Here is a 10,120-nt window from a genome sequence, read left to right on the forward strand (position 1 = left end):
CTTTATAAATTTGTTTTCCCGAATTGTCCCAAGACCGCCTCTAGACGGGATATTTTATAAATGCAATAAAAAGCTAACGAAAGCTTATTTTTAGTGTGGGTTTCGTATTTTGCGTCCTTGAGACTATCAACAATACGGTACAATTTTTTATTCCACCGGCAAACTATTTATAATATTTAAAAAAAATATTTACATTTTGCACTTTTTACAAAATAATTACTTCATTCGAGTTTCACAAATTTTCTGCTTCAAATGAATACAGCAGCTTGCGCAAGCTCTAGTATGTATTCCAAACGCAACAAACTTAATTTTTGGACTTTCCCAAATTAGAAACAATGCAAAACCGAGTCAAAAGGATTGAAAAGAATAAAATAACGGTATTTTTAACATTACCCGTCTAGAGGCGGTCTTGGGCACTAGAGGGATAAGGACCAACTTGGAGAAAAAATAAAAATAAACAAAAAATAAGGAAACTAAATAAAATAACAAATGCTTTGCTTTGGAAATATAAAAAAAAAAAGAAAACGAGGCAGATCGGCTAGGTATCTTACTCCTAGGGCGATTGCTAGATAATATATATATATACCAGATAATCAAAATGTGATGACAGCATCGTATCTGCTGAAAACCGAAAGACATGGCACGTAGTTATTGTAAAATAAAAATATCTCTGAAGATCTCAAGGGGAATAATAGGATGTTCAGCGATTGAACATTAAAATAAGTAAAGGAAATAAATTTAAGAAAATAATATGATTTATTTTAGAAATACCCATAATATATTCCCCGCCTTTTTTTTGTTTTTTTGCTAAGCGATTTCGAATCCTAGAGTGGATTAACGATTGGTTCGTAAAACTAAGCCTTAATACAAAAAATAAATAAAAAATAAAATGAGGTAAGAAGGATGTCAGAGTCGTAACTGCTCAGATTATGACAAGAGCGAGGAAACCTCGGAGCCCATTAGATTACCCAATTCAGAGCCAATAAAAATACAAAATATTTCGGAAGAACTGAGCGGAATATCTGGATGTGATTGCTTATCTTGATGAATTATATAAAGTAAAATAAACAATATAAAAAATTGAAAAAGAAAATAAAAATGTTTTTTGGGTGAAATAAAAATATATGTTCACACGTTGTCGGCCAGAGGCAGACTAAGCTCTGGAAATATTTTCAAAGCGGTCCACAAACTTTCTAAAAGGAACGGCCTACTAAGACAGAAAAAATGTTAATAACATAAATCCTTAGGTTACTCTGATGCTTTTTTCGGTTGGCATGGAAACGGGCTACTGGTATAAAAAGGACTTATAAAAGTTTACATTTTTGGAGCAGACAATCCGTTTGGGTCAGCGATTGGGAAAAGCTTTTTATCTTGCTCGGCACAAATTATGTATAAGTTGCTCTAAAATTATTTACCTTCGAAATCAAATTTAATGAATTTTTAATTGATTTTCCTTTGGGACGAGCAGGCAAGTGGAAAAATGGAGAAATAGGAAGTTCAATAGCTTAGATAGAACTCAATTTAATAGACAAGGAATAAGGTCTTCTCACCTTTGTGACACCTGTATAACCAGATCAAATACCAGATACCAGAATAATACCAGAATACCTGTATAACCAAAAATAACCAGATTAAATCCAATCATCACGAAATAGATAATATTTAATTCAAATATCGACTAGACACCTGAATACATGGATCCCAAAAGCGCAATCAAACCAGAAACCGTAAAAATCCAAGTATTCCCAGAGTTCAGGCTTAGAACCCCAAGTCCGAAAACATTGTTACATGCTCCATTCTTAAGCTTCGACTTGGACCTGTACCTCACAAACCTCGGAGAAAATAAAAAAATGTGTATAAATAGATTACACTGTGAAATATGTGATTTAGCTTTCCATAATATGCAGACTCTACGTGAGACCACCCACCACATAATATACAGGCAGGGGAATGAGAATTAGTGATGTTAAAGGACGATCTAATATTATTTGCAACTCCACGTCTTCCCATATGACTACCCGGCGCGTAGGCGTCCGCCTCCCCAAACAATCCAACCGAGCCGAGTTTTTTTGATTGAATGCAAACCAGGAGGCAGATGAATTTGCCCCACACAAAGCAGCTCGTAAAATAATCCAGCTTCAATTAGCAAATCAACTGGCTAAGGATGGTGAAAATGAAGATCCGCTAGCTTTACATTGGCGGGAATTTTCCAAGAGCTGACGTCCAATGTCCAAATGTGGCTGAAAGTCAGTGATGTTGGAGGCTATGATCGCAGTTAATTGTGCGGAGTAGATAGAGCTTTGGGATTGCAAACTGACTTGCACAGAAAATCGAACTGTAGAGAACCCTGCGTAACCTATACCGGATACAGTCACCGGAGAACTTATCTTCCGCAGCTGCAACAGGTCCGTCAGCGTTCAAGTGACTAGATGCACCTGCGAGCCAGAATCGAGCAGCGCTCGTCAGGGCAGTAGAACTCCGGAGCGGTTCCTAACCAGAATATTGGCAGTGGCTAGCAACACCACATCACCAAAACTATCCTTAGCGACAAGAGAATTGACGGCGGCGCGCGCTGAACGAAAAACAGCGTCGCTAGGCGCTAATTGACCTTAGGCGACAAGCTTAAAAACCTTGGGCAGGAGTTTATCACGTGAGAATGGCCATCAAAGAGTTTGTGATAACAAATGAAGAGTTACCTGGATGAAAATGACTACGTCGTCCCACCGCAAAGTATGGTGCATGTGATTTCGTCGTCAAATCCAATGTTATCCAACCCCTAGCTTAACTAATCTAATACAATATATAAACATAATTTTAAATCGGATGGGTCATATCCTGTTTGTCAATCTTCCCCTCATTAGTGTCTGACACCAAGCAATTATCCCAGACTAAACATCCAGCTCTAACTGTAATCATATTTCTGAAACTTTTCCACGGTCTGAGCCAGACTAATAAACAAGAGAATCGGCTCGCCGCCGACAGTCCGAATTTGATATATCTTCCGATCTTATCAGTTTTCACCAATGAGTCAACTATTGCATCAGCCAATTGTCCGTTCTCTTAAGGGGGGGTTAGGGTCTGAGCGAGCAAAAAAAGACACATTTTCATGTTTTTTTTTTTGAGGATCTGGTAAACATCTATTTATTTAAGCTATTTTTAGATTGAAGTACAACATTTGAAGAATGTTTTGTAAAATTTTCAGAAAAAAATAATAAGAACTACGGCAATGGCGACCATTATTAGAAGGCTCCTCGAAAAAAAGTTGCATTGCGGTGCCCCTCATATATCGGTTGTAGATTATCCGAAATCAAAAAATCAAAGTTCTTTCGTTAGATAGACATTTTTCCCAGGTATCCCTGGGAGGGTTTTTAGAAGGTCCGATTTTTAAATTTTTGGGAACACTTTGAAGTGAAAAACGTGATTTTTGAGGAAAAAAATCGGCTAATTTGTTATTTAAAAAATAGAAATTTTAACAAATTTGGAAAAAACTCTCCAGGGATACCTGGTCAATTATGTTGGCAAGAAGTGGTAAAAATTTCTAAACGATCGATTCAGTAGTTTTGAAGTTATGATGGGCACCGACTTTGAAAAAGTGAGTTTTGGGAAAAACGCTTTGAAGTTTTTCTGACCGTTGGCCTGGCTCGGAGGTGGAGTTGCTAAAATCGCTGTATCTTTGTTAATAATGCACCTATCCATCTAAAATTTGGACACAGTATTCTTGAAAGGTTCTTTAATAAGAAAATCAAAAAAAAAAAAAATCGAAAAAAAAAAATTTTAAAACCCTAACCCCCCCTTAATGTCTCTTTGGACAATGGTTTAGATTTACAAATAGCCCTTTTTGAGGTTTCTCTCTTAAGCCGAGGTTTGATGGTAAACCGATAAGATCAGCAAAGTCAGTCTTGTCTTGATTGAGTCTTGAATCGGATCGCACTAAGCTCAAATAAAATATAATCGTGGAGTGAAAAGTGGGTTTAACATTAAAAGTCGATTTAGGTGAAAGTTTGTTAAAATATAAGAAATAAAATAAAAATTATTTTTTTTAAAATAAACTTCGGAACAAATTTAATTGGCGCCCAACGTGGGGCCATGCTAAAAAAAGGTGTTTCAAAATAAAAAAATTATTGAAACAAAAAATTAATTTAAACAGAAATACCGGCGTGGTCCTAAGAAAACTCATAAGTTCCCATAGAAAATCGGTGAAAGTTAACCCACAAAAGACAACTCCCAAAAAGATTATTTTAAAAAAAAGCAATATAATAATTATAATAAATAACAAAAAACTTTTAAAAAAATACATTAAACAAAAAGCATAAAAATAGAAAGGAAAAACATCTATCTAAATAAAATGAAAAACAAAAAAAATTAAGTGAAATAAAATTATATATTCAAAATAATATTTCAATAAAATAAACAATAAATATTGTTAACAAAGAAACCAAAAAAGATTTAAAAATAAAAAAAAGACAGTGCACAAAAATCCCAATAATATCATAAAAAGACAATCAAAACAAAATAAAAAAAACAGTGTAAAAAAATCACAATAAAATCACAAAAAGACAAGACAAAAAAAAAATATATAAAAATAAATAAAACACAATAAAATACAAATAATAAGAAAGTGTAAAAAACAATAAATTGCAAAAATCGCAAGAAAGTATAAAAATATAGTAAAAAAGTTAAAATCACAAAACAATATCCATCGTAAGAAGAATAAAGAAGGAGAGAAAACGCAGGGGAGAGACGACATCAACAAGAAACAAGAAGACATCAAAGAACCAGAAAAGAGCTACCAACACCGTGAGGATAATTATAATTATTAGCTATTAATAATAGATATAATATCTAAATTCATATTATACAACACCAAAAAAGAAAGAAATTACTAAAAATAAAACAATCTGGAAGACATAATTAAAAGTTTAGAAAATTTAAACATGGCAAACGGAGGTGGAGCTAACACACACATGATAGGTAGTGGACTAGGTAGTAGCAGTAGCATAACGATGGAATTAATAAACAGACTAATTAATGTCCAATTGAATGATTTAAATGCAAAGGTAGATGATCTAACCTCGAAGTTAGAAAACAAAAACAATTCAGTAGAAGATTACAAGGTTCAGATAATTGACCCGAACGTTAGTTGTGAAATAACTTTGGAGGTGGTAAAAGCACTTCCCAAATTTTACGGGGAGCAAACCCAATATGTAGGCTGGCGAGAGGCAGCAGAAACAGCAATGGGATTATATAAAATAAACAGTGAACAATATTTTATTGCACTAACAATATTGAGGAATAAAATCATGGGAACGGCTCATGATGCGCTTACAAACCATGGTACAGTACTAAATTTTAACGCCATATTATCTAGACTGGATTTTATCTACAACGATAGAAGACCAATCCACGTACTAGAAGCAGAGTTAACAGAACAGTAACAGAATTTTATAATGAAGTTAATAAAAAATGACCTTATTAATAAATAAAACCATTATGACATATGGCAAAGAATAACAAAAGAAACAAATAAGATAATTAGAAATAACGCCTTAAGAATTTTTATCTCAGGCTTGAACGGATCAATTTCAAAAACCTTCTCACTAAATCCAACTGATCTTCCTAATGCCCTAGCAAAAGTTCAAGAGCTTGAGTCAAATAATTTTAGAGCTCAATTTGCTAACAGATATTATGGCTTTCAAACTGAGACAAATAAACAAGCCAATTTCTTGAGGTTCAATCCAGCCCAGCAAAAACCAAATTATAATAAACCACGGGCAGGGTATCAATGGGTGAACCATCAAAACCAAAATTGGCCACAACGTAATAATCATGATCATAATAATTTCCAAAGACAAAATTTCCAAGGTCATCAAAAAGAAGAACCAATGGAAATAGATCCATCAATCCAAATTCTTAATAGACCTAAATGGCAATCAAATAATTTCCGTCAAGGGAATTATGCAACCCAAACCCAAGATCGTCCGTATTTCAATCACACAAATGAACAAAATTTTGGTCGTCCGAATAATACTTTCCAACAAAATCAAAATGGTCCAAATTTTCCGATAAAAAGGTTACATGAGGGAACAGTAAATCACCCGCAAAATAAAACAATGAAAGTTAACAACATACAAGAAGATTGTTTTTTAGAAGAAGGTCACGAACAAACCTACCTTATTTAGTACGAATCAACAAAAAATATAACAAAGAATTTATAGTGTTAATCGATACAGGCGCAACAGCTTGTTACGTTAATAGCAGAATATTTTCAAATAAAAACGAAATTCCAATACACAAAAGAGTATCAACGGTCAATGGATACTCGATAATAAAATATTACCAAATAATAACAATTTTTAATACAAAATACATCTGTTATGAAATCGAAGGGTTAGAAACTGACTTGTTAGTCGGCTATAACTTACTGAGAAAAATAAGAGCAATAATAGACACGAAAAGAGGTGTCATTTGCTATCATGGGAATGAGGAAAAGTTACTTTTTCATAATAAAGTGTGTAACGAAAAAACTTCGCACACCGAGGAAAAAAGTAATCATTCTCTAAATGAATTCATGATGAACAAATATTTCAACAAGATAAAAGGATCCAAATCAGATTCAGTCAAGGTTGAAATAAACAGCACAAAGTCCGAATTCGTGAATAAAGAAATTAAAAGAATGTTGGATGAAAATATAATTCGACCCAGTAGGAGCCCATATAATTCTCCAGTATTTTTAGTGCCAAAAAAGGGGAATAATGAAGACGGCACTCCAAAATTAAGACATGTAATAGACTTTAAAAAATTAAATGAAAATACAATTCCTGATAGATACCCAATTCAGGACCCAAGCGTTATTTTAGCCAATCTAGGAAAAGCAAAATTTTTTTCCACAATTGATTTGGAATCGGGATTCCACCAATTACTTATGAGAGAATCCGACATAGAAAAAACGTCTTTTTCTATAAATAACGGAAAATATGAATATCTGAGAATGCCTTTCGGGTATGATATACTAAGAGATCAAGTAGGAAAAATCTGTCACGTCTATATGGACGATATTATAATCTTTTCAAATTCATTAGAAGATCATTATACCGATCTGGCCAAAATAGTTAACATTTTATTTGAAGCAAACATGAAAATTTCCTTAGAAAAATCCAAATTTTTTTTAAAAGAGACAAGCTTCCTTGGTTACGTAGTTTCACACAATGTGATTAAAACGGACCCAGAAAAAATAGCAGCAATTCATAAATACCCAATACCAAAAAATATTAAGGAACTCAGAAGTTTCCTTGGGTTAACAAGCTACTATAGAAAATTTGTCCGCAATTATGCTTTTATAGCAAAACCATTGACCACGTATCTAGGAGGCCAAAATGGAAAAATATCAAAAAATATATCCAAAAAAATGTTAATACAGTTAGATGATGCCGCCATAAAAGCGTTTAACGACCTTAAACAAAATTTATTAAATCAAATCGAATTAGTCCAACCAGATTATAGTAAAAAATTTATTCTAACTACAGACGCTTCAAACGTAGCACTGGGAGCGGTACTATCACAAGAGGGCAAACCGATAACGTTTATATCAAAGACCCTAAATAAAACTGAACAAGCGCACGCAACTAATAAAAAAGAATTATTACCAATAGTATGGGCATTAAAAAATCTCAGAAATTATTTATACGGAGTAGTAGGAATAGAAATACATACTGATCATCAACCGCTAGCGTATTCTATATCCGACAAAAACCCAAACATAGCAATGAAAAGGTGGTATTCATTTATACAAAGCTTTACTCCAATTATTAAATACCAACCAGGGACAACAAATGTCGTGGCAGACGCTTTGTCGAGAATACAAATCAATAATCTAACCCAGTAGTTCCCAAAGTGGTCCAGGTGGACCCCCAGGGGTCCACGGGAGACTCGACGGGGGTCTACGTTGGGTCTAACAAAAAATGGGGGTCTACACTTTGTAAGCGGGGGTGAATGAAAATTAATTTGGTTTCGATAGTGAAGAACTAAGATATTGGCTTGACTTCTATCACTTTAGGCAGATAATATTTTGAGAAGCTCAGCGACTGTTACTTGTAAAACCCTGTAAAATTGTAAAAATTTGTTCCATATTCAGTACAACGCGTCGAGACTTGTCGTCGACGCGCCGCTGCCGGCAACCGTCCCGTCCGCAATACTTGTTCAAACGTGTAGAGGTGCAGAAAACATCGATGGAAACATCGATACCTCGATGTTTTGGAAAAATGAAAAACATCGATGTATTTTAAAAAACATCGAGAAGCTCAGCAAGTTCTTCACCTCTACAAACGTGCAAATGAATTGAATCAAATGAATGTTTATAAATACGAATGTCAAGGAGAAACGTTTCTCATTTCCGAAATGTCATAAGGAAATCTGAATCGATATTAGTGCCATAATTTGTTTCCAGACTTTCTAAAAGTAAAGTGAATCGATATTACCTAGTGATTACCAGTATCGCAAAAGTAAGTATAAGTACATACCTGCCTATTTGTTATATGCATACACCGTGACTTTTTTATCGTTTTTTACTCGCGGGAAAGTGATTCAACTCATGTAAATAAAGAACTTTCCCTATGAAGCCACTTCTGAAATCTCGAGAAATGGAAGTATGGAAAAACAGATTTTTTTCGAGATTTCGGAAGCGGCTTCATAGACAAAGTTGTTTATTATCATGAGTAGTATCACCTTCCTGTGGGATAAAAACAATAAAAAAGTAATGGGTATATACAATAACGTGTTAATCAAAAAGCGTAAGACCTGTGTTAATCAAAAGTTGACTAATAATCAAACACGGCATAATTTCAATTTTGTTGGATAAAATTTTACCCTAATTTTTTTATTAGTGGAATCGATTCTTCTCTTGATTTTCGACAAACTACTGTAAGGTTTTGCGTTATTTAATTAACGAGTTGTATTTTTATTTCATATATTATTTACTTTACAATTTTTTTTACAAAAAATGTTAATTAAATGGAAAGAAATCTCTTCCAACCAACCTTACTCTATATGAGATAGGTATATTTATAATAATATATTATTTTATGGAAGTATATAAGTTCAGTAGGTATTTGATTGTTCGGTTTTTTATTTATTGTTTACATTGCAGATTGGTAATTGATACGAAACATGACCGAATCTAAGAAGAAGTGTCGTCAGTATAGTGTTGAATATTTAAAATTTGGTTTTCTTCCATCACAGGCAGACAAACGGTTGCCCACATGCATTTTATGCAACAAAGTTTTGGGCAATGACTCCATGAAACCATCAAAGCTGGAAGAGCACCTAAGAAGGTGTCATCCAGATAAAAAAGATAAAGATTTAAAATATTTCCAAACATTTAAAGAAAAATATGAAAAAAGACCCACCGTGCACAGTATGTTTGCTTCAACGTCTGAAAGCAATGATGATGGCTTGCGGGCATCTTACAATATCTCATTACTCATAGCAAAATCTGGAAAACCGCACACCATTGGAGAACAGTTAATTTTACCTGCTGTTGAAGAGGTCTTAAAAACTGTTCTGCACAAATCTTCATTAGACATACTCAAAAAAAATTCCCTTGAGTAACAACACTGTACAAAGACGTATTGATGAAATGAGCTCTGATGTTGAAAGTTTCTTGTGTGATTATCTGCAAACAACTCATTTTTCTATTCAACTGGACGAGTCAACTTTACCTGGCAACGAAGCATTATTATTGGCATATGTTCGATTTGTTATGGGCGAAGAAATCCATGAAGAGTTACTATTTGCAAGAACTTTGAAGACGGACACTAAAGGTGAATCAATATTTGCTGTTCTCAGTGATTTTTTTAAAGAAACATCGATTCCATTCACAAACGTTATTTCGGTGGCAACAGATGGAGCTCCTGACATGGTCGGGCGATATCGTGGGTTTATAAGCCATCTTAAAAGAATTATACCAGAGGTAACTACAATTCATTGTGTTATCCACCGACAACATCTAGTAGCGAAAAATTTAAGTGACAGATTGCACCAATCGCTTTAATTTGTGATTAATGCAGTTAACAAAATTAGAAGCAATGCATTAAATTCGCGCTTATTCACACAATTGTGCGATGAA

General features: G+C 33.9%; 2 long non-coding RNA genes across 2 annotated transcripts; one reads left to right on the forward strand and one right to left on the reverse strand.

Moving 5' to 3' along the window:
• Nucleotides 1-7,890: 7,890 nt before the first annotated feature.
• Nucleotides 7,891-9,489, forward strand: LOC116655451. Its single transcript, XR_004310524.1, has 2 exons — nt 7,891-8,498; nt 9,143-9,489. It is a non-coding gene; the product is annotated as an uncharacterized LOC116655451 (long non-coding RNA).
• LOC116655450 lies at nt 9,104-9,901 on the reverse strand. Its single transcript, XR_004310523.1, has 2 exons — nt 9,402-9,901; nt 9,104-9,318 (listed from the first exon to the last, which is right to left on the reverse strand). It is a non-coding gene; the product is annotated as an uncharacterized LOC116655450 (long non-coding RNA).
• Between the last annotated feature and the right edge of the window lie 219 nt (nt 9,902-10,120).

The sequence above is a fragment of the Drosophila ananassae genome (genome assembly GCF_017639315.1).
Source record: "Drosophila ananassae strain 14024-0371.13 chromosome Y unlocalized genomic scaffold, ASM1763931v2 tig00000127, whole genome shotgun sequence".
Classification (NCBI taxonomy): domain Eukaryota; kingdom Metazoa; phylum Arthropoda; class Insecta; order Diptera; family Drosophilidae; genus Drosophila; species Drosophila ananassae.